Source organism: Notolabrus celidotus, chromosome 14 (genome assembly GCF_009762535.1).
Source record: "Notolabrus celidotus isolate fNotCel1 chromosome 14, fNotCel1.pri, whole genome shotgun sequence".
Taxonomy (NCBI): domain Eukaryota; kingdom Metazoa; phylum Chordata; class Actinopteri; order Labriformes; family Labridae; genus Notolabrus; species Notolabrus celidotus.
In genome coordinates this window covers 31,463,676-31,489,035 of record NC_048285.1, presented here as the reverse complement: position 1 = coordinate 31,489,035, position 25,360 = coordinate 31,463,676, and the positions used below count along the sequence as shown (strand labels likewise).

At 41.5% G+C, this 25,360-nt stretch overlaps 1 long non-coding RNA gene across 2 annotated transcripts; it reads left to right on the top strand.

The window, feature by feature from the left end:
- Positions 1–35: 35 nt before the first annotated feature.
- On the top strand, positions 36–23,878 carry LOC117825843. Of its 2 annotated transcripts, none has more exons than XR_004633916.1 (3): positions 36–279; positions 1,010–1,098; positions 23,512–23,878. It is a non-coding gene; the product is annotated as an uncharacterized LOC117825843 (long non-coding RNA). The 2 variants fall into 2 exon arrangements; XR_004633917.1 differs by lacking the exon at positions 23,512–23,878 and adding an exon at positions 3,736–4,277.
- The last annotated feature ends 1,482 nt before the right edge of the window (positions 23,879–25,360 follow it).

Below are 25,360 nucleotides of genomic sequence, written 5' to 3'. Positions count from 1 at the left end.
GGGCGCTGTTTACACACGGCCGCAACAAAGAGGCGTTGATCCAACCTGCGAAGTAGACTCACCTGCACATGGCGCCTCCCTGACAGTCAAATGACCTCCTGAGTCTGTTTTAAGTTCTACAAACCTGCTACACGTTGAATTAGTTGCATGATGACAAAGTTACATGAAGTGTAATCAAAATGTTCATATAAGACAGTTTGTCCCACGTGGCGTCCAGTGTAAGAGGTTGAAATTGCATCTGACATCTTTCCTGTTTCCTCACTAGTGCAGGTAGAAAAGGTAAGAGGAGACAAACACAACAACAGTTTGAAGTTTCTAAAAAAACAAAGACCAAATTAAATGTACTTGGCCTATATTTAAACTCTTTACTTGGAAGGAACAGGTTTGTGCTACACTTGTAGTACTTGGTACATAAGGCTGAGGTAATTAAAGATCACCCTATTTATATTACTACTATTTTTTCTACTTTATTATAAAAGTAGGCTACTTCCAATAGTTGTCATGTCTAACTAGCCTATATAGTAGCAGGATGGGTAGTGTAGTTTATTTTTGTATTTAGTTTTTTATTTCTAAACTTTTCTTTTTCTAAGTAATTTAAGTTAGATTTTGGGGATGTATTTTTTGCCAGTCATTTATTCACTTTATTTGGATTTTTTGTATATTTAGTATTTCTTTTGTTTGTTTGGATTAGGTTACACTGTGGGCACCTCCACATCCTCACAGCACATTTTATTTGTCTTTACAAGTTGAACTTGTGTAACTCTTGCCGTAACAACTCCTTCTGATTTGCTCATGAGAATGAAGGCTATTTCCCTTACATTGAAAAGAACTAATATTCACATGTAAAGATGAGACATTGAATTATTTCTATTCATTTCTTGCAGTTTTATGCATCATATTTTTTTTCATTTCTTCTGCCTCGCTTCTCATAAGTCCTGCAGTTAATCTAGTTTTCATCAACATAAAGTTTTGGAGTGTCTAAGTTACAAAACTGTCTCTCTTTGTTCAGCTTCTTTTGAGCCTCACTCTGAAACCAGCTGACACGCCAAGCGAGAAGGACAATATCCTGGAGGTGTTTGCACAGCTACAAGAAAAGAGGTGAGAGACAGAAACCTTAAAGAGAGTCCAGAAGTTCAGCTTTTATGTCAGGATGATGCTGGAACCAGTCTTCACTGAAGACATGATTCAAGTTTATTTCAACAACTGTCAGATTGAACTTTGCAGCGTGATTTCATACATGTGCAGTATATTTCACAGTGATCATATTTGTCTTAATTACATGGAGTTACAGTTTTGATGCATCACATGACAAAGAACCTCCTCTCATTTAGTTGCGTAATGAGGTGAGACACAGTGCGTTTGTAAACTAATTTTCAGTTGATGTTTTTGGTCAGATTTTCTTTATCACATTATCTAACAAGTTTGTTTCTGATTTGATTTGTTATATCACATCCTGTGCTGCTAGAACTTTGCAGTATACTGTGGTTATCATGTAGTTTAGATAAGTATTCTATTCTGTCATGCTGGATGTGAGGATGGGGCATCTGATGCTTCTTCAGACAGGATATGTGCATGCATCCTGACATGTGGGTGCTCATTTGTCTATTTGAAAGCGGTCTCATGAATTTACTGTGACTTTAGTTTGGATAAACATCCCAACAAATCATCTTTTCATTGACGTTATGCATGGTAACCACTCAGGAGCAAACCCTGCCTCTGGAGCTGTTTGTGTGTTGTTATTTTGGGAGCAGTTCGTTTCTCTGAAGTTGGACAGCTGTGGATGAATTTGCATTTACAGAGGCTAAAAGAATTACCTGGTATTTCTTAATTTGTGCAGTTAATTTAATAATCTTTAATGTTTTCACCTTTAAGACCAGGGTGCATTAATTTAAACTCTCATTAATTTAAACGGGCCCTTTTTTAAAGTGCAAAAGCTAGTTCTTTGGAACTCTGCAAACCAAAGAGTCACTATTAAGGTGAGGCTTTAATAGATTTAAGTCAGGTAGTATCTGATTTTACGGCCTGCAGGAAACCTTCACATGAAAGCATTCATCAGATTGGGATCATTGCAGAGATTAGCTTATTGCAAAGTTTGCACAACTGCCTTTTGGATTGGGATTTAATTTATCTACATGCTCTGTTCATACTGTGACTTATAAAGAAAAGAGATCAAAGCTCTGATATCAGTTTATTTTATGATCACCTTATGAAATACTACATCCTGCTCCCTGAGTTTGAGTCATCTTTTCTATGGTTCACTCGAACTGTAAATGCAGCTGCAGTTGTGATGAGTGTATCAACAGGGGGCGCCACAGTGCAAGGACAGACTTTAGGATCTGTGCAGGTTCCTGTCATGAGTGATGGTTGGGCACAGATACAGCAGAGTTTTTACAGTACAGAGTGTCTGAGGATACCCTTTAAAAAAACAGCGGAGTGTTCCTTTAATGAAGGCGTGGTGAATGTTCATTTTTCCTTTCGTTGGAAGTGAAACCTGCCGTGTGATTCGAAAGGAAAGAGTCAGACTTACTGAAATCTCACATGTTAGTATAAACACAAACACTCTTCCTGCAGAGCACCTTTTTAATTGAATAGATTTAATCCCACACTTTAACTCCTGATGAGCTTTATGTGTGTTCATTTCCACTCTGAGGTGTGTGACATGTGTATTCTGTGCATGTAACCCTGGAGACAGGCCCAGAATATCCCAGACAGTTTTATTTTTTTACAACAACAGAGCCGAGTTATGGTGAGGTTATAAAAAGCTGACGTACTTCACTTCCAGCGTACAGATCCCTCCTGTCCTCTCTGAGTTAGTGATGCTTTTATTCACTGCTCCCTGTGAGCGAAGGAAATCAGTCATCTCTTATCAGTTATTTGAAAAGTGATATTTCAAAAACTTGTTGCATTAAAAGGAGGATGGACACAGCTTTGTTTTGAAATACACGTGTGAGTTTTTCTTCCTAAGTAGATTGAAACATGACAAGTCACTTTCTGAGTGACTAACTTCATGATCTGAAATGAGTCACCTGTAACTGTATTCATCATGTGCTTTAAGCTGTTATAAGAACATCATACATGATACCCTCCTCCACCTGTTACAGACACATCTTCCATTTCCTTTTTATCTTTGAATCGAGCTCCTGAACCGCCCTGCCGGAGTTGGCAGTTAGCAGATTAACAGACTACAGAGGGTTTCTTCTTTTCCTGCTGGAGGTCCTGCTGTAGGTGTGTTTGTGTCCTTGTGATCTTGCGTCAGGGCTGAACTCAGTGAGTCATCGAGCAGATACCTGAGCTCAACTGTGCCTCACAACACTTCCCGTTTTTTTATCAACACTGGTAGTTCTGCTTAAAGTCACAATAACTAATCCTCTGAATATGTCATCTTCGTTATCTTTAACTGTTGTCGGTTTAAAGCCTCTCCTGCTCCCTGTGTGTAGTTATGTCTGTGTGATGTGAGATCCCTAACTGGGATAGAGTGCTGCATTTAATCCAGCACATAATCTGCTTTTTAACAGAGGTTTGAAAATCTTAGCAGCATCTTGATTTGGTCAGAATCCAAACAGCTGCTGTCACTTAAAATAAATAACATAGCTGTAACTTCCAGATAATTTCACCAGAGCATATTAACCAAATAAAACTAAATCCAAACAAATGATTCCAGGGTGATGACACGACTTTCTGGAAATGTGTTAGATTATGCAAATAATCTCCACCTGCTTCTTTTCTGTCATGTAGTTTGGTGGAAAGGTTTGAGAAGCTGAAGTCTGCTGTTTATGGCTGTTTGGGCCATAAAAACGCTGACATCATCAAACCAGGCTGCGAACAGCCGCTGACCCGACAATGGCAGAGCGGTTTTATAGACGCTTTGTCATCCAGACTGAAGACCTGAACACAGAGACACATTTAATCCTTCAAGTCAAGCCTGCAGATTAACATCCCCATCTCTTCAGCTGTCTTCTTTGTCCTTCTGATTTTTGTCTCTTTTATTTTGAAGGTGGCGTTCACTGAAACCTTGTTTTTTGCAGTAATCACATGTTCTCCTCCCTGATCTATGCGAGCAAACCCTCTTAGAAAACTAAAATATTCATTCAATTAAGACCGCTGTTTTTATCTCTTGCATTTTTGAAACTAAAGTTCTGAAATTGTTTGTTATTAATCATTTATTTGATAATCTGAAAATATTACAAATTAATGATTTAAGTCACTCAAAGAAGAGATTCAGCAAACTCTCTCTGCTGTGTTCCTCTTTAACTACAAAAATAAACCTCTTAATTTTTGACCGATGCGACCACGATGCGTATGATGACCAGATTCCTCTAATTTTGACTTTATCATCATCATCATACTTTTATTTGTATAGCACTTTTTAATACAGGGAACAAAGTGCTTCATGTAAGATTATAATAACAATACTAATACTACTACTACTACTACTAATAATAATAATACATTTTATTTATAAAAGCTCTTTAAAAGTTTCTCCAAGACGCTTTACACAAATTAAATTATACACTAGATATTCAAAGAATTAGAGTAGATAAATAAAAACACAGAGACATCATTTAAAATCAATTGTACATTGAAAGCTTTTCTACATAGATGGGTTTTGAGTCCGGATTTGAATGTGGTGAGTCAGGGAGAGAGTCTGAGGTGTTGGGGGAGAGAGTTCCAGAGGGTGGGGGCAGCGACAGAGAAGGCCCTGCCCCCCCCAGGTTCGGTGCTTGGGTTTGGTGAGAGGGGTGAGGAGGTTGGCATTATAAATAAAAAGAGGTCAGTAAAACTGACAAATGAAACCTGAAACTGAAATCACAGAATCAAAGCTTTAATGTAAAGATCTGTGTTGAGCAGTGGATTAAATGAAGGACTGACTCTGCTGGTCTGATCTCCTCTGGCAGGCTGGTCCAAAGTGTAGGTGGCCTAACAGCAAAGCTCTCGTCACCTCTAGTTTTCAGTCTAGACCTTGGAACAGGCAGCAGAGCGCTACGAGAGGATCAAGGCTCAAAGAGGGATAAAGGTTAATTATTTAATTTAAAGAAACAATAGGATCTCTAGAAATGGAAATAATCTTTTTGTTATATTTGAAACAAAAGTTGATTTGAAAGTTTGATTCAACAGACAAAAAATCATTATTCTATTTAATTAAAAAAACTCCAGTTCCTGCTCCTCATTTTGTGGATTTGCTGCTCTGATAATCTGATGAATCTTTTATGGATTCGTTCTGTTGGGACACTTCAGGATGTCCTGTTTTGTTTGTTTATTGAAACTGTGATGGATATTAAGTATTCAGTTTCAATAGTTAATCCTGATTCAGCTCATTTTTAATCACATGTTCAAAATTCCTGCAACACATGCCAACCTGAGGACATCCTCTAAACCTGAGTCTCCTACAATATTGACTGACCTGCAGTGAGTCCACACATCTATGGAGACTCACATATTTCGTAATGGTTCCTTTGTGATGCAGTAACTGGCTTACATCATTCAGATTATCTGTACCTGTATGTTTAGCTCGTAGGTGGAAGCTCAGACTCAGAGTACTTCTCCCTCCCTCCTTAAGACTTACCTTTTTAATCTAGCTTTTAATGTGGAGTAATTTATTTTAGCCCTGGACTGCATTATCAGTATCATTATTATTATTATTTTTATTATTATTTTATTATTTTATCATCATTTTTATTATTTTTATCATTATTATCTAAACCATTGTTTTAACATGTATTTATTTATCTTATTTATTTATTGTGTTCACCTGATCTCGTTAACTCTACCTTATTTTGAACTTTTATTTCCACTCTTACTTATTTTATTAATTTTACTGTGTTGATTTTCTTTTCTTTTTTAAGTATTTCTTCTTTTTTCATGCCTTCTATAATTCTACCATTGCTGTTGTTTTCTTACTGTCTGTTACTCTGTGAAGCACTTTGGGCTACATGTTTCTATGTATGAAAGGTGCTATATAAATAAAGTTGAGTTGAGTTGAGTTGAGTGATGTTTTAACTTGGTGTGATGGAAGTGTGTGGGAGTTTTCAAGGTGAAATGTGTCGTTCAGAAGCATCGTGGTGTTATTTTCCATCCCAGAAGGAAGCAGGAAGACACTGCAGGAGTTTAACGAGGCTGTGAAAGGGACGAAACAGCATTTAATAAAAGATCTTAATTGCAATTCATGCTTTAATGCTGACAGCCCTCATATTTTCACTTTTTTTTAATATGCATTAATGAAGCTGATTTCTCTCTTTTATTCACTAAACAATACACGTCCTGTTGTGTCGTCCTCTCTCAATAAACTTGAATTTCTGCCCCATGAGACACAGATCCACTGTAAGAACAGTCTGATATAGATACAGTACTGTTTAAAGTGTATTTTATAACACACACACACACACACACACACACACACACACACACACACACACACACACACACACACATGCACACACACACACAGGTTTGTACCTGATGTTCTGAAATGACTCACGTCCTCCTGCTCTGCACTCAGCTTCATCAGTCACTATTGATCCTTTGTTCTTTTACAGGCTCTCTCTCTCTGCTCTCCCTCCCTCCCTCCCTCTCTCTCTCTCTCTCTCTCTCTCTCTCTCTCTTACACACACACACACACACACACACACACACACACACACACACACACACACACACACCTGCACACACCCACGCGCCCAGAGCTTCCAGGATCTTAGGAGAGCCAGTCGTCTGTGCAGTTAAAGGATGTAGAGGAGGAAGTGGAGCGACGTCTGCTCAGGCAGCGGCAAACCAGTCGACACCCAACTGACTGACTGACTGACTGACTGATGGAGACTGTTTGACTTCTTATCAGGCTCAGCGGAAAGGTAGATTGTGTCTGAGGAGTCCTGAACTCTAGATTATTAATAAAACAAACCTGTGAATAAATCTTCCTCTGAACATAAACGCTGAAAAAGTTCCTAAAAAACAGCTCTGAGAAAAAGTTTGGGTCAGGAGAAATGTTGTCACTTTCCAAACTGTTGTCCCTAAAGGCTACGATTACAACATCTGACCTAACAAGCACACATGTACTATCACACACACACACTCACACACACACACACACGCACGCGGAGTACCTGGACCACGCCTAGCTCTGGAGGTGCAGCGAGCCACAACAAAACATTCCTTCAGGTTGGAGTTGCTCAACTTTCTGCAGTGTGATAACTTTTTATGAACCTCTTACATACCTCTGCTCAGCTGTAATGAACAGCTCCACTACATCCACTTAACACTGATACACGCTCAACCTTTGAATACATACAGCATTAAACTAACCAAATAAACACTGTTGCATTGAGCTTCCTCCCTGTATGACACATTGAATCTATGATCTGGATGACTCTCATGATATTGATGATTGGAGCTGACTTTAAACCCCCGTCATGAATGAATTGGGGGAAAATAAAACTACCAGGAATTGATTTTGTCAGTAAGCCAGTTCACTCTGTCCCCCCCTCCCTCGCCGTGAGTCACAGCTGGACTTGGTGACCTGCGTGTGGGGGAGGTATGTAGGTGACAATGGTGAGAAAAGAGAACAGACTGTTCAGGTGAAGGCTGAGAGATGGCCCAGATACTGGTCACAGGGTCAGAGACTGATGTGTGAGGGAGTTAGACTCTCAAAATGTTGAGGACAGGTTGTTAAAAACTCTTCCTGGGTCATGTCGGACATTTTCAGATGATTACATTTTGGACTGTTGAGCGTCAGCATGTCGAGAGGCAGATAGACGAGTAGTGAGGAGAGTTAATGTGCAGCTAGATGAATTTCTGATGCTTTTATTCCAGGTGAGGTGAGGTCTTTGTGAAGTGCAGAGATGTTTGTTTGCAGTCAAAGCTCTGCTGTAACGAGTTAACTTTAGGTACTGACTGTTTGTGCATCACACAGCCCAAACACTTCTTCAGTTTTTGACTCCCCTTGTATTAAGACACACATGTGAGTGTCTTTCAGTGTCATCCTGATCTTTCCAATGATTTTTATATATTCATCTAAGTCAATTTTATCATTTTATAAGAGTTCACAAAGATGCACTTCAATTAATGTTTGTATTTCTGCCATCTGTAGATGTGTGGAGCATTTTCTGTCTCACTGTTATAAAAGAAAGTCTAAACCGGGGGCACCACTTTAGCTCAGTGGTTAAATTGTGTGCCCCATGTATAGAGGCTACAGCTATACAGTGAGAAGGGTTTGAATCCAACCTGCAGCCCTTTGCCACATGCAATCCCCCTCTTTCTCCTGCGTCCTGTCCTAAATATAATGGGAAAAAAAGACTGAATAAACCAGGGTGCACTGACGATGCTCCAAAACTCCCCATGAATCAAAAACAACTTAAAGGCGTCTCTTATTGCCTGCATCATATCTGCTTGTGTTGTTTTTTTTGGAAGTCTCTGCCAGGTGGAAAGCTTTGATTCAGAACACGCAGTAAGACTGGAGCTGTGTTTCAATTCAGGGGCTGCGTCCTTTGGAGGCTGATTGCATCACATCAGTGCATTGAAGGAGGTCTCATTTCAAAACCTCTGACCAAAGTGTCCTACTTTGCCATCGAGGATACACCGGGTGCATCCTTCTCGTCCCAGCAGCAGGGATGCAGCCGGGGTCTCTTTGGGAGGTGGTTTGTTGAGTTGTAAGATGCTTGAGGTGGTTTATCAATGAATGGAGCATTTAGGAATTGGAGGGCATGTTTGCACGTAATCAAGAAATGCACTAGATTCTGTCGGCGAGTTAAGATCTGAACCTTTAAGAAAAGAAAATCTATAGAAGGAAGAAGTTTGAAAAGCTGTGATGTACATTTCATTATGTGATCTTTGAAATTGTGTCACAGCTACTCGTCAACATGTCACCCAGTTACATACTGAACCAAAAACATATTGAAAGATAGGGTTATCTGTGTTTTGTGTGTTTTGGGTTGCAGGGATTTGACAAACCAATCATTGACCGTCCTGATGCTCGGTCTGTTTTAGCCTCAAATGCTTTTTTCAAGATCAATTTTTTTTTATTTGATGGCATGCTTCAAAGTTTGTTGGTTGAACCCTTTCGTTAGAAACACTTTCAAACATCTCAAACAGAGTCGTGTGGAGAGTCCTCCTTCAGCACTTAGTGTTGACAGTTTCTACGATACCGTCTGAGTCCAGATGAAACACACGGAGACCCGAAAGCTTTTACTCACTGCTGTCGACATGGGCTGACTTTTCAAGTGGACTTTGGGGGCTTTGTGTGCATGCATGCATGTGTGTGTGTGTGTGTGTTAGCAGCTCAGTGGGTAGTGCAGGTCAGATAGAGCAGGTAACTGATTACCCAGTCCGGTCGAACCAGGTCTGTGTGGGAGGAAGAGGTGAAGGAGGAGGGGGAGAAGAAGAGGGAGGAGGTGTATCTTTCTATCCTCATTAGTTTAACTCTTAAAGCTTCGACCCCAAACTTTACACCCTGACCATGAAAGCAGAGGATTTCCTCCCGCATTGTTGTGGTTAAAACGTGCTTTTGTCCGGCTAAGACACAAGAAAAACAGAGAGCAGGAGCAAAGCTGTTTAAGACGGAGGAGATTCTGCGGTTTGGACAAACAAGATTTGGACACTGAGGGTTTCAGATGACAGGCTGCAGTTCGGTCTGAATGAAGGGAGGAATTTGTGTCATTAAAATCTGCTTAACTGAGTAAACTCTTTTAAAGAATGAAAACCAGAGACCTGCAGATTCAGATCAGCATCTATCAGAATTAAAGTGAAGATGGTTTCTTTATAGACATCAGATATAAACTCTGCAGAGTGAACCGTGCTGTTTGTCAGTCTATTCAGATCTCTCTGTCCTGACTCCTCACCTGTTTGAATGGACTCCTGATGTAAATCTAAAGTAAGTCCCTCTTTCATCTCGTGTCCAGAATGAGGAAGTGAAGCTTAAGTGCTGGGGTTAAAGGTGGAATTGGTCGTCATGGCAGCCTCTTTTAGGTCAGTATCGGGGGGTCTTATCAGCTCTCTCTAAACTTCTCTGAAAGCACTAAATCACCTCCTCATTCAGCCGCTCAGCACACCAGACTCCTCTGATATCTGCCTGCAGATTCATTAATGAAGGATTGTTTTTAATATTTCAGGCTTTGAAACCTTCTCTCTGGTTTTCATAACGTATAGATGAGTGTGTTGATGCTCCTCCACAGTGACCCTTGATTTCTGATCTGCACTCTGATTGGTCTGTGTGTTACATCACTTACAGTATTTCAGCAGGAGAAGGAATTTCCCTCTTTGAGATCAATAAAGCAGCAGCTGAAACACTGCTGTAAATCCTGCTGTTAGTCCAGCTGGTTAATGTCAGTCTTTGTACTGTAATTACAAACTCTGCTTTAATGAACTGAACTGCGATTGGGTTATTTTTTTTTTACCTCTGAGAGATAAAACTATTGCTATCAATATCAGAACTGATACTCTTACTGCCTCCTACAACCTTTCTAAACTCCTCTACAATTAAAAGGTGTAAAATGGTACAGCACTGATGTGAAACTTGTCAAAGCTAGAGTAGGTAACATTTCATCAGAGTTTTTGATCATGCCTTTCAGGGCGATACAAGACCCCCACCACGTCACATCCATAGACTGTATAAAGGAGTGGCGCATGAAGCCTAGTTTTGAAGCCTATCGTTGGCAGCCATATTGGAAATGCTGATTCACCCTAACTTTCGGTCGACCTAATATGAAGCAAAGCAGCGGAGTTGAGGCAGACCTTTAGCCTCCTCACTAACAGCTTAATATCTTCAAAAATAATGTGTTACATAAAAAATGTACCCCCCATACATTGTGTCCCAGAGAGAAATGAGCTGTTCAGACCAAAATCTTTTATTTTGAACCCAGCTGTAAACATCCTGAGCTCTTGCTCACATGGTCTGGATTCTAATTTGCAACACCCTCCATAAAATTTACATGATCCTGCTTATTACCCAGCTATCCAAGCTCAAGCATTGAAGCATTATGTTCTATTTAGCTTTGATCTATTCCATTCCATTCCATTCTGCTTTGATCTATTCTGTTCCATTCCATTCTGCTTTGATCTCTTCTGTTCCATTCCATTCTGCTTTGATCTAACCTGTTGTATTCCATTCTGCTTTGATCTATTCTGTTCTATTCCATTCTGCTTTGATCTATTCTGTTCTATTCCATTCTGCTTTGATCTATTCTGTTCTATTCTATTCTGCTTTGATCTATTCTGTTCCATTCCATTCTGCTTTGATCTATTCTGTTCCATTCCATTCTGCTTTGATCTGTTCTGTTCCATTCCATTCTGATTTGATCTGTTCTGTTCTATTCCATTCTGCTTTGATCTATTCTGTTCTATTCCATTCTGCTTTGATCTATTCTGTTCCATTCCATTCCATTCTGCTTTGATCTATTCTGTTCCATTCCATTCGGCTTTGATCTATTCTGTTCCATTCCATTCTGCTTTGATCTGTTCTGTTCTATTCCATTCTGCTTTGATCTATTCTGTTCTATTACATTCTATTATGCTTTGATCTATTCTGTTGTATTCCATTCTGCTTTGATCTATTCTGTTCCATTCCATTCTGCTTTGATCTGTTCTGTTCTATTCCATTCTGCTTTGATCTATTCTGTTGTATTCCATTCTGCTTTGATCTATTCTGTTCCATTCCATTCTGCTTTGATCTATTCTGTTCCATTCCATTCTGCTTTGATCTATTCTGTTCTATTCCATTCTGCTTTGATCTGTTCTGTTCTATTCCATTCTGCTTTGATCTATTCTGTTCCATTCCATTCTATTCTGCTTTGATCTATTCCATTCCAGTCTACCATTTGTACCACAGTGTTAACAGGCAGAAGAGGAATGTGATGAAACCTATTCCATGGATAGATTTGATTTAGTGTGTGATCAGGTCGTCCCTTCTATCTCTTTTACTATTGAGAATCAATCGCTGTTGTTTTGGTGTTTGGACCAATCAGAATCCAGTATTCAACACAGCTGGGTTATACATGTATCATGTTTTCAGTTAAATCAGGCCTTGCTCTCTCTTGATTGTGATTTTTAAAACCTCAGTTTGGTGAGTTAAAAAGTTCTGACACCTCCTTTGTGGTCTCACAATGCCGATTCACTTCCCTAACTTCTTTGACACCACCTAATAAATAGTAACACTGACATATTGAAGTGTGGATAAAGCTCCAGGCTTTATGTGTTTCGTTGCCCCCCCCCCCCCCCCCCCCCCTCAAAACGCACCCTGCCTTTCCCCTCTTATCAGTGTGAATCCCAGCCAACCCCCACCCACCCCACCTGTAGCGCCAGGCCACATCGCCACAGTTACACATTAACCAGGACTTCCTTTTATCCAGCCCAGACAACCCCCAGGTCACTGCCCGACCCACGGCTCAGACTCAGATGCTACGCTCACACCGTGTCGATGTTACTGATATACATAAAATCAAAAACAACAACACAGGAAGAGAAAAATATCAATCTACTGTCACAGTCTCAAGTAACTTTACCTTTTTCCTTTGTTATAATCAAATCTTCTTTTCCTGCACATGAATTCAGACTCTGATCAGGAGATGTAGTTCTGACTTTCTCCACACTGACCCTGCAGCAGCACAGGACTTATCCATCCCACTGATGGTGCAGTGCTGCATCAATAACTCACCTGTCTATCTGCAGGCTCTGAGGTCTCACACTTTCCATTTACACAACTGTTAGCTGGATTCTACTTTATCACCTCTAACTGCATGAAGCTTTACTGTGAATTTCTTGGCTTAGGGACACCAGATTTCTCACTCTAGATCTTACAAAAGGGGAAATGTTGCAGACTCTTTGACTTATCTATCCATGCAGGTTAGGTTTGTTGTGTTTGAGCTTGGATATGTAGCCTCTACCTACATTTTTTTCTATTTAAATAACTTTGATACTACACCACAATCACTGAGGAGGACATCCTAAATTCTGAAAGCAGAGGATGCTGCTTTGTTTTGGCTGACTTGTGTATTCAGTCATATTTATTTAAGCTGGATTACTCTGCTGAAGAAAAACAGCAAAATAAGGGAAGGCTGTTTGGACTGACAGCTCACTTTCCAGTGGACCACACAGGTGTTCGTACAGGAAAATGTTAAAGCTTATCTGTATTCCTCTGAGTCCACTTTGTGGTGTGAAAATGCACACAGACCTCAATCCACATCCTAAATTATGGGTGCAGAGGATGTTTGCAGTGTTTTGGCTCACTTGGCTTATCAGATGTAATTATTGGAGTAGAGCAGAACAGGGCGAGGCTGCTGCTGCTGCTGCCGCTGCCTTTATGCATCCTGGTACATGTCGGTTCTGCTGACACAGTCTGTCCTCAGCTTTCCTGCCCGGTACAGGAGGCAATAAGGAACTCACTCTGTCCTTAAAAAGTAGGACATTACTTTAAGTGAACATATTCAAATGACAGACGGTGTATTTGCTGTATTTGGTTAAAAACATAGACTGTATAAATAATGGACGTAGTATCCGTGACGTCACCCGTCTGTTTCTGAAGCACTGTTTTGAGGCCAGTAGTCGGTGGGAGCCATATTGCTGCTGTCGAGCGATTGTGATGTAAAGAGGCGGGCTTTGAGCCTCCTCGCCAACAGCTACAGTGTTCCCGCCTTCCTCAAGTGGATCCTCGATGAACTGCAGTTTTTAGCACTTCCGCATTGGATTCATATTCTTAGACCGGAGGTTGCCACTTAGGTAAAAACATGAAGCAGCTTTTAGAGACACATTCAGTTAATCCTGGACGGTGTTGTCTGAGATCTGAAGACCTCCTCATGGCAGACTCAGGATGCATTATGTCACATGGAGCCTGCAGCAGCATGTATGCACTCACAGGTAGTTAGGTGAGCAGTGGCGTGCAGCCCGCTGTGACAGATGCCTCTGTGGATAAAGACCCTCCCTCCATTACTGTCTCTCCACTGAACTGTTCCATGTTAATGAGGACTCGCTTGACTCGGTCTGGTACTCCTCCGTCTTTAAAGCTCAGAGCAGAGTCACTTCTGAGGGGATTTAAAGAGTTATAAAGGGAGGCCAACATTTTCTCCTGTGCTATCATTTCTTAAAGCCAGACATAGATTTCATGCCTTTCCCTGATAAGATTTAGTTTCAGCTCAGCCTCTAAATGATAAAAACCTACGTTAGAATAAAGAAGCAGGCGGCGCAGGAGGCAGGGCTGAGCAATCATTAATGCAGCAGGTATGCCCCGTGTTGTTATCGGCTGGCAGGCGGCCAAGCCTGAGCCGAAAAACAACAAAAAAAAAGGTTTATCAGCGGAGCTTGGCCCTGTTTCTGACTGCTGTGACTGCTGTCAGGCCTTGAGACCTGAAAGTGAACTAGAGAAACACTGACACGAGTCTGAATGTCTGACATTAACGTATGTGAGACAAATAAGACCTCTGGAACAGCTGCCCTGATGCACGTGGAAAACTAATGTGTGTTCAGCCTAGTTTCAGATGTGAGGTTAAATCAGCAGACATGAGGGATGAAACATGTACAGATTATTATTAGAAATAAAGTTAGAATTAATGCATCCTTCATTTATTCACCTTAGCTCCTCTTATACTGAACTTTTGTGAAACTTGAGTGACATCTTTTTGCAGAACAGGGAAGAGAAACAGAATCTCTTGCATAAAAACAACAAGAAATCCAGGATTGAATCAATATTTGCCTTCCGTTTAAATTACATTTGTACACAGTAGTATCTGAGTTAGCTCTGCCTACTCCTGTAACAGACAAATGACTGCTCAGGGATGGAAAACATGACACTAACTCGGTGCATCCAGGGATTTTTCCTGAGAATAAAGACTTGGTCGTATATAATGCACTGGCTTTCTTGGGTCACTCACCTAACACGTCACGTGTAAACCCAGTCAGAGGTAAACAGTGACATTTATTAACTGAATGTGATCCAGATCAGTGATGTCAGGAGATTTGGGACACTGAAGCCGGGTTATTGTTTCCTGAAATTCTGTGTAAGCTGAGAAAGTCTCAACGTTTTTATTTCCCAAACTATTTTTTGAAGGATCTTGATTTTTGTCTTCAATTACGTACAAACTCCTGAACTGTTCACACTCAACTACCCACCCTCTCTCTCTCTCTCTCTCTCTCTCTCACACACACACCCCTCTTCTCTCACCCCTGTCGATCAAACAAGGGTGGGGTTGGGGCAGGGTCACTCTGGGGCTTCCAACTGATCCCATCAAAACCATCAACTGTGGCCCCTGTGTGTGTGTGTGTGAGTGTGTGTGTTTGCATAGTGGTAAAAACCTGAAAGAGCACCCCCCCTTCGCTTCCATAAACCCTCCCCTTTACTTGGACCCTCCCGGGACACCCAGGTGTGACTGGAGACACACACACACATCCACACACACGCACACACATAAGATATATAATAACAAAACACCCGTATCACTATCTTTCCATCCCTCTGTGTGATTTATGTTTAATGTTTCATGCAGATTAACATGTAACTGTACTTTAACTGTGTGTCCCTCTCAGTGTTTATAACTGTGTGTGTGTGTTAGTGTGTGTTAGTGTGTGTGTGGGCTGAGACCCCCGTCCCCTGCACTGACAGATAGAGCCGGTGTTATTAGCTCAGTGCCAGGTGAGTCTGTGAGTAAACAGAGCAGACAATAGATCCAGCCCATCTCCTCTGAAAGCCCGCCTCTGTCAAAGCCAGCCATTGTTCTGCACGACCTGTGTGTGTGTGTGTGTGTGTGTGTTTGTGTGTGTGTGTGTGTGTGTTTGAATGATCTAACTAGGAATATACCCACTGTATACAGACACACACACAACATAATACATGCAATGACTCATAACCAGACGAGCGTACCATAAATGTGTGTGTGTGTGTGTGTGTGTGTGTGTGTGTGTGTGTGTGAGCAGCTTGTTTTGAGTCTGAAGATGAAGTTTGGGTGAATCCATGATGAGGGATGTTTATAATAATGTTCCTTATTTCTTATTTAATCTTATTGTGTATAGGGATTTGTATGAAGCAGGTTTAGCGATGCCCCTCCAACAGCACTTCTAAAGTCTGCTAATGTGCGACCCCTTTATTTTCATGTTTCAAACTTAAAATCTTCACTTTGAGACAGATTTCATCACATTTCTCAGATTGAACGGCACATTTCACTTCATAAAACACCCAGGCATCTCATTTGAGGAGTCAAAAGCAGCATGCACTTTGTTTCAAAGGTATCAATATCACCAAAGTACCCTGAGTCCGACGTACCACCTGCAAGCTAAGCATACAGGTGCAGCTAAACAGACTGATGTCAGCGGGCAACCGCGTCACAAAAGCTGGTGGAGAACTGTTTTGAAGTTTGAGAATCCTCACAGACCTGTGGATGAAACTAAATCAAGACACCTTAAGAATGAAAAACTCTTACACTGTTTATATCTGGATGCAACTTCCTGCATGCAATGCAATTCACAGTTTGATTATTTGATGCAAGAGTGATAAGAAATATGTCGATGGCTATCTTTGATATAACAGCTGCACTCGCCAGTGCCACCCCTTCATCACTGACCAATCAGAATCAAGACAGGGTGGGGCTTCTGATGTCAACAACAATGGTGGAAGTCTGTAAGTCTGTATTAATTTTGAGGTACACTTTTCCGGTTTAGTGCTGCTGCTAATGCTACGACACGATCTTTATCAGTTGTTTTTTACAGTTTATTTTTCAAATGCAAGTTAAAGAAAGCAAATATGAAGCACACAGAGCATTTCAAACTGGCTGTATGGTCACTGCAAAGGAAGGGGAAGTGTCCCAGGACAACTTATGTAACCTGGTAGCAGTAAATGATGCTGAGAAGTGCCATGAAATTGGAGTCATGTGTTTAGTGCACAGCCCCTTGAGCATGCACCCCATGCACAGAGGCTAAAGTCGTGTGTCAGCGGTTGCTGGTTTGACTCCTGGCTGCAGCCCTTTGCTGTATGTCATCTCCTCGCCCTCTACTCCCCACATTTTCTGCCTCTCTTCAGCTGCCTATCAAATAAAGACAATAAAAAAACAACTTAAAGAAAAAACTCCAGAGCCAAACTAATGAAAAACTACACAGGGTCCCTTCACAGTGAAATATAGTTATTTAGTAAAAGGCTGCAAACAATATCTGAATATCCTTTCATCACATAATCATCCTTTGATTAGTCTGAAGGTCTTTTCTCCTCAGTGAGGTGAATGCTCGTCATTGAGCTGAGATGTTTATTTTCACGGTAACCTAAATGATTTCAGGGATTGGATTAAGAAAAGCCATCATAGTTAATTTTGCTGTCATATAAAGTCATTTTGGTTGAGCCCACATTCTCCATGATGTAATGTTTAGCAAACATCCCATAAAGCAGGTTTCTATTCATAGATAACTGTTCCCTCACGCTCTGCTGCTGGACTTTCTATATCCAGTGTTCTTCCATATTAGTAAGAGAATAACAAATCAGCACATTTCAGGCTTTTATTACATGATGAATATATAACACACATCCTGATATAGCAACAATCAGAGGTCCACTCAGGACGACTGTGACAATCATGGAACAATAAAAGCGAGCAGCTGACGAGGTTATCTGCTTCAGTTTGGAGAGAGAGGGAACATCCGTGAGTGAGGTTAACATCCCTGCCCCTCCTTCACCGCTCTCCTCCTCCGAGACACCATATTGTGCAAACACACCATGTAAACAGCTGGGGAGAGCGTGTCGTGTATGTGAGCGTGTGTGGGCCCTTCATGTGTGTGTGAGTGTGTGTGTTTGAGAGAGAAAGAACATTAAAAAAAAGTAGAAAACAAAGACTTAAAAAAGAAAACAAGAAAGAGAAAAGATCACGAGGATTAGGGTCGAGATAGTGAGGCAGAAACACAGAGGCCTTTGTCTCTCTTATCCTCTCCTCATAGGTGCCTCACACTTTAACCCCGTGACTTCTTCACCTCTCAAACCCCCCCATCATCCCCTCCTCCCCCTCCTCCTCCACACCCTGCCCCATTCATCCCTCCATCTCAGCATCCCTCCGCCCTGCACTCCATCCCAGAGCAAACACTCCTCAGCGCAGCAGGAACAAAGCACGGATGAATAATGGCAGTGAAATGTCACCGTTCCTTCATGGCCGCCCGCCTCCCCCCCTCGCCGTGCACCCGAGCCGAGCCCGAGTTAACCATTAACCCACCGAGCAGCACCTGAACCTGGAACAATGAACAGAGAGAGGGAGGGGGAAGGTAGAGAAGGTACAGGGTGTATAGGAAGAGAATAAACTGCAGACTAGAGGTTGTTGTTTGAAAGACTGACTCAGAGCATGCACAAAAAATGACTTTCAAGCCCTGGGGTGACATTTTACTGTTTTTAGAGTCGTGATGCAATGTGAGACTTGGGAGTCATATGTTTGATTTTGTGAACTCAATACTTTTTTAGGCACCAGCTGAAGGTGGGGAGATCCGGCGACGACTCATAGCAGAGGGTCTAGCCAGGAGTCGAGCCAGCAACCAAGACTGTAGCCTCAGTACGTTCTGCTGCGTGGGCTTCAGCTTTCGCCCCTTCTACAGAGCTTATGTCATTCATAAACACAAAGATTGGCTGATAGATGTAAGGAAAATACACATTAGATTTGTCAGTTACATGAAGCAGATGTCAGAGGTTTGCCACTTCAACCTGAAAGATCATGATGTGTAAATGTTAACACATGGAACAACGCTCCACTATAGAGAAAGGAATCAGGAGATATTTAAACAGTGTTCACACAGCAGAGAGCAGCACTGCAGAGGGTAGTCTGTCCAAATTAAGGCTGAACATGTTTATAATGTTCAAAATCAAACCTGAACCAGCTAAAGGGTTTTTAAATCTCTTAACAGAACCTTTTAAAACAGTCTTTCATCGCGTCTTTGTCCGCTTGAGTCTTTTCAAATTGTACGTGAGGAAAACCATCGTGTGTACGGGCAGAAGAGCGCTCCTGTCTTTGTTGACTGTAAATCCTGTCTTTGAGAATATCCTCTCTGATGGTGTGGAGGTGGATGGGATGCTGTGGATTGTTTTTGAGGCTTCAGACAGCTTTGGGTATCCCTCCTGGTTCTTTTGGCCCCGTACAGTTTTCGTGTGGTCCGGTAATCCTTGATCTCACAGCCCTCTTCATGAAGCTGCTCCTCATCTTCATCACTAGTTTTTAGGATCAACTGAAGTTTTATTTCCTGACATTTTGAGCTGCCATGAACGTAGAAAGATTTAAAGACCAGCTGAGGTACGTCTGCTCCACAGGTCCCGCTAAATGGGAGAGTCCACCTTTAATTACCAGGGGAGATTTAATTACCACTTTAAGGAGATTTAACACTTCAAGAGCTGTTCTCAGAATTACATTCAATAAGTCTATATTTATATCAAAATAGGATAAATGAGACACTATTTTTACGGGAAACAGGAAAATAATGTAAAATTAGACATTGAGCACCCCCATGGTTTGAATGGAATGATCCACATTTCATATGCAAATATTCGACTATGAGATTGGCAGTGGACTAAGGCTCGTTAGAACGAATCGTTGAATATTCCACTATTTGGGGTCACCCCTAATAAATGTTGTTTCAAACTGCAAAAAAAGTCATAGATGCAGGTGTAAAAACATCAAATGATGTGTTCAAAGAGTCTGCGTTTCATGTTGGATCAAATTAAACAGAAAAAAATCTCAACCTGGAGTGTCAACATCATAAAAACATTTGGAATGGGACTTCAAAATGTTGTGCATCAAAGATATTGTTGGTTAAAGATGTGCAACAACATCAAAAACAAATCATCTTGACTCTTTGATGAACGATGTCCTCATGACTTCCTCGAAACTGGGATTATATCACTCAGACTTTGTTTGCTCCCCTCCTCGTACCACTTTTAGACTAATGAATCCAACACATCTGATGCTCTCTGTTCTCCCTTTACCTCACCTCTCCGCCACTCTCGTTCCCCCTTCAGATCCAGACTCCTCCCTGCGTCCCCGCTCTCTACTTTCTTCCCTATAAATACCTGCATGTGTTCCCTCTCTCTCTCTCTCTCTCTCTCTCTCTCTCTCTCTCTCTCTCTCTCTCTCTCCCTGGCCTCTAGCTAACACTGCTACCTTTGTACGGCTAACATGCCAGATGAGACTAAAATTAAATGCACTTTAATTGCAGCGTGCGCTCTGGTATGTGTGAGAGGTGAGGAGGATTTACCGAGAGGAAGTGATATTTTTAGGCCGCGCTTTTAGTGACGGCGACTGGTTTCTGTGAAATAATCAGGAAAACTTTTAACGTTTGAAGCCCTTTATGTCGGACTTTATTAAAGTAGACGCTTATATTCACTAAAAACCTGTGTGTGACATTATTCCAGAGAACTTGAATGAATAAGACTGCTGTGTTAAAGGTTCAGTATCCTCAAAATATGGCAGTTCTTATTCTCTACTTTTCAAAAGCTGGATTAGAAGAATCAAACCAATGTGGCATTAAATCAAGCTTTACATGAAACCAGTTTGTTTACTCAACTCAACTCAAACTTTATTTATAGAGCACGTTTAAAACAACCGGGGTTGACCAAAGTGCTGCACAGATCAATTTACTCCTCAATGACTTCTCTCTTGTAGCATCAAGTTGCTGACATCAGTGATCAGTCGGGCTGCCATCAACCACGAAATCTGAATAAAAGATTCGACTTCTAGACATGGAATTAAACCGCAAAGCTTTTGAGGATGTTCGGAAAGTTGATTTATGGGAAAAACAGTCTAAAAAGACTTGAAAATATAGACTTTGTGATTACGTTTTTACATTTTAATTTCAGTTATTGTCACCAAAACATACATGTATGAGGTGTGTCTCTAAAGATGTAAAAGTGCATCCAGTGTTGCCAACTCCTCAGTGAGGTAAGTAGCTATTGGCTGTCCTGAAAGTTGCTAGAAGTTGCTAAATGACGTCATCACTTAATTTGCATAATTTGAATTGTAATGGCCGCTGCAGGAGAGACATGTAACGTTGAGGGAGAGACAAAAAGAGGTTAAAAAACACCCTAAATATGTTTATAACAGAATCAGCTTTATTCGCCAAGTATGCTTGAACACACAAGGAATTTGACTTTAGTAAACTGTGCTCTCTTTGTACAAGGCATAAGAATAAGAATAAGAATAAGACCTACAATAAAAAATAAAATGAAAATATAATAACAATAACCTTAGCTATAAATACAAAGAAACAACAAATAGGCTTGACTAATATGTACAGGCTAAAATAATATGATAAAGTGCAGTGGTGAGTTGCAGAGGTAGTTTTACATTATAAAATAGAAGTTAAATAATACAAAAAATAGAAATATGGAATTCTGCTTTGAGAATTGTTGCATTGTGTATCTACATGTATATTTACAGAGAGTATTTATCTGACAGGTATGACACTGTTATGGTTTAGTGTTCATCAGAGTGACAGCCTGGGGGAAGAAGCTGTTCTTATGGCGGGTTGTTTTGGCGCACAGTGATCTGTAGCGCCTGCCGGAGGGGAGGAGTTTGAAGAATTTGTGTCCAGGGTGTGAGGGGTCAGCAGTGATGCTACCTGCCTGTTTCCTGGCCCAGGACCGGTACAAGTCCTGGATGGGGGGCAGGTCGACACCGATGATTTTTTCTGCAGTCCTTATAGTCCGTTGCAGTCTGTGTTTGTCTAGTTTGGTTGCAGAGCCAAACCAGACAGTGATGGAGGTACACAGAACAGACTGGATGATGGAGGTGTAGAACATGATCAGCAGCTCCTGGGGCAGGTTGAACTTCCTGAGCTGACGCAGGAAGTACATCCTCTGCTGGGCCTTTTTTCTGATTGTGTCTATGTGGGAGGTCCACCTCAGGTCCCGGGAAATAGTGGATCCCAGGATCTACTAGACTGAGGAGACTACAACAAATCAAAGTAAAACGTGACATTTTTCAACCAGAACATGTTCAAAATGTTTGTGTATCCAATCTACATTAACTATCTAACTGGACCAAAAGGAGACAGTAGGCGGGATCAGCCAGCGGTGTCTTCGTACATGCATGATACATTCACAGTCTGGATGCTGAGGGATGAACGCCTCCTGCTCTGAATGCATCGAGGAGGGACTCCAAGCAGCATCCACTGCTCTTTGAGTTGAGTAAGAACGATGCATGCTTTCACATCAGTCTCCAAAAGTCTCCTTTTAACACTAGAAAAAGTCCCTAGATTTGTCGCTTGTCTCTTTTTTGAAAAAGAGTCACTAGAGGGGTCTGAAAACTCACTAGATATAGCAACAAAGTCACTTGTTGGCAACACTGAAATCATCGTCCTTACTCCTGCTGAAAATCGTCTTCCTCCTGCCTTCTCTTGGTGCATAGATGAATATTTTGGTGCATCACTGTTGCCAGTTTAAATCATGTTAAAATATTTGTAGAAATGTGCACGGTGTCACCTGCAGATTGGACAAACAGAAACAGGGCCTTGATTCATAGAGACACTTTTAATCTGTAGTTAAAGCAGGGCAGTTTTATCACACCTCAATGTTCCTGAGATCTCTAACTTTTTATAAACTAATTTGTAAAAGAAATGAAACCATTTATTAAACATGAGAACAGAAAAGATGTAATGATTATGTGAAGTGTTTATGTTAAACTGATACTTGTAATGCACTTACAGAAGGAGAGGAATGGTCTAAATTAGTGGACTAAAAATAACTTAAAGCCACAGAAGCTTATTTATCCGTATAGTTTTTTATTTTCCCGTTCAGAAGTCACAGGGCTCTTTGAGTCTCAGCGGTTTATTCGTGAACCTCGGCGGTCAGCGACGAGCCTTAAAGAGCCCTCCTCTCTCTGGGCGTGTGAGAGGAGACGGAGGAGGAGACGGGTGGGGTGAGCAGAGGAGGTGGGATGGAGGTACAGGGGTGGAGGAGGGGGCGCTCGGTAAATAAGATGTGTGATTCATGGGGCGGATGTTTTCAGGGAAACAGTCTGAGGATGTAGCTGCACTCACTGTACCCTCTGGCTCTCTCTGGCCTCGTGTTTTCACTGTGGAAATGAACTGAAGTGGACCTGTTCTACCTCACCTGTACCTGCTGCAGGACACTTTCCCCATTGATACACTTCATTTTCCTCTGTCTCTCCTTACCAGCCTCGCTGGCACAGTAACACTGAGTCGACTTCTGAAATGTCCCGCTCATTACGCCCACCGTCCCGCCTCCAGGCTCCGATCTGCAGCCGGCTCTACAGTGTGAAAGTGAAATCTCTTTAAAAAAGAGAGAGATGAGGATTCAAGTCGTTTTAGTATTTCACATTAAACTGATTTCTATTGAAGGTAATGTTCGACAAGGTGAACAGGACTCCTTCTTTTCTTGGAAGGGGCTTTTACACCTTTATTTATAGAGGAGAGGACAGTGGACAGGGTAGGAAACCCAGAGAGAGTGGGGAACTGACCTGCAGGAAGGGGGGCACAGGCTGGAATCGAACCCTCAAACCATTAGGGTAAATTTGTGTCCGTGAACCGGACTTCTGCAGGAATATTGATGTTGATATTTCTGTCCTCATTCAGCTCTCCGTCTCAGAGCTTGGACGTTTGCTGATCTCACATCTGTGCCCGCTAAAGCCTGGTCAGTACTTCTGCGTCGAATGGACACCATAGCCTACGCCATAGATCCACCCAGACCTGTTCCCAAGGAGAAGCCTATTCCTTTCTTTCTTTTCAAGAATCCCAAGGTAGCTTCACAGGGTCAGGTAGGGGGTCTGGGGGGTTGCCTGGGTACACATGTAGCCTGACGTGCTCCTCCCCCAAAACGTAACGATGCATTGAAGCAGCACAGACCGCAAACCCTGTGATTGGTCGGCTGGCAGCATCATCTCGTCTCCTATGACGTCTCCTTCTTATTCTTCTTTGTTATAATTGCTGTATGATAAACAGATCTGAGTCTCTATCGATTAAATGAAGCATTTAATTGAACTTTTTCTCAAAGTTTTCTTCTTAAATTTCTCCCTTTCATTCATTCAAAGCTGGATTCTCCTTTGCGTGTGTCTGATTTGAGGTTCCAGTGAGTCAGAAGCAAACTTTGAAGATAAATACTCTAAAAATAAATAACTTATTTGTAACCAGGAGTCTATAAAGGTGTAAATTATATGGAAAAAGGACCTGGTAGAAGCTGCACATTCACATATTTACTCCAATCCCTGTTTTTCTGTTGACTTTATTATTTATTCAAACTATTAATAGTGAGAACGAGGAAGAACTTGACTCTCCCGTGTCTGCCAGGTGCTCAAATGATCTTTCCTTTCCACTCTGAGCAGGTTCACTGCCAGTTTCTCTCCTCACTGAATCACATTCATTCACATCACTGATGTTAATTGGCTTTTATACTTTTCTCTTCTGGACTTTGTGTGTCATGTTGAATATAATCAGAGAGTGGAACTGTGTCTGTGGATCCCTTCATCTGTGTTTCAGGACATGACTATCTGTATCCTCTTAAAGCTTTATTTCAACTTCAAGATATAGCAGATTAGACCTTTTACTTTTAATTTAAGTTAAATTAGCCCTTCAGCTATTTGCATTCATAATAGACTGAATAAAATAAGGACATAGTCTCAGTTACGTCACCTGCTGGATTCCGAAGAGGCTTTTTGAAGGCAAACGTTGGCGGGCGCCATATTGGAAACAGTCGAACTGGAATCAGGCAAAGAGTTGGAGCAGAGGCGGGGCTTAAGCCTCCAGGCAAACAGCCACACAGTGCCTGCCTGACAGTCAACTCAACCCCGCCCCTGATTATGACCTCATCTCAGTCTTAATATCTTCAACACGGATGTTAAACTCTGGCCTTTAACATGGGAGTTGATCAGGATTTGTTAGCTTTTGGGGACAGCCTCAAGTGGACACTCAAGGTACTGCAGGTTTTTGCGCTTCCCCAATTTTCAACTCTGGAGGTTGCCGTTTGGTTAATTTAAAATTATCAGCTATGATTATTGTCTCAGTGATTTGTCATTCATTTTGTTTCTTTTCCTGAGATTAGTTTTATTTCACTTTGTCAGAGCGAACCTCATCAAACTGGATCAGACAGAACCAGACACTGAGCCCCTGCAGTCTCCTGTGGGTCAGTTGAGGTGTGCGTTTCTTCTCAGGCGTCTGAGAACTGGTCTGACCCTTTTTCACTTCAGCCAGCTCCTTTTAAAACAGACTCTCACCTTTCTATTTATCCTGCTATTTCTGTTCCAATGTGGGCAAGGAGTGTGTGTTTTCACTGTGTGTGTGTTTGTATGTTTAGTGCATGTGTGTATCGCTCAGTCTGCCTGATCAGTCGGTGTGTGTGTCCACACATGTACTATCTATGTTTCTGGGACGTGTTTGCTCTCGTGCCTCTGTGTTGTCAGTGTATCGCTATTTGTGGGTCTACAGCTTC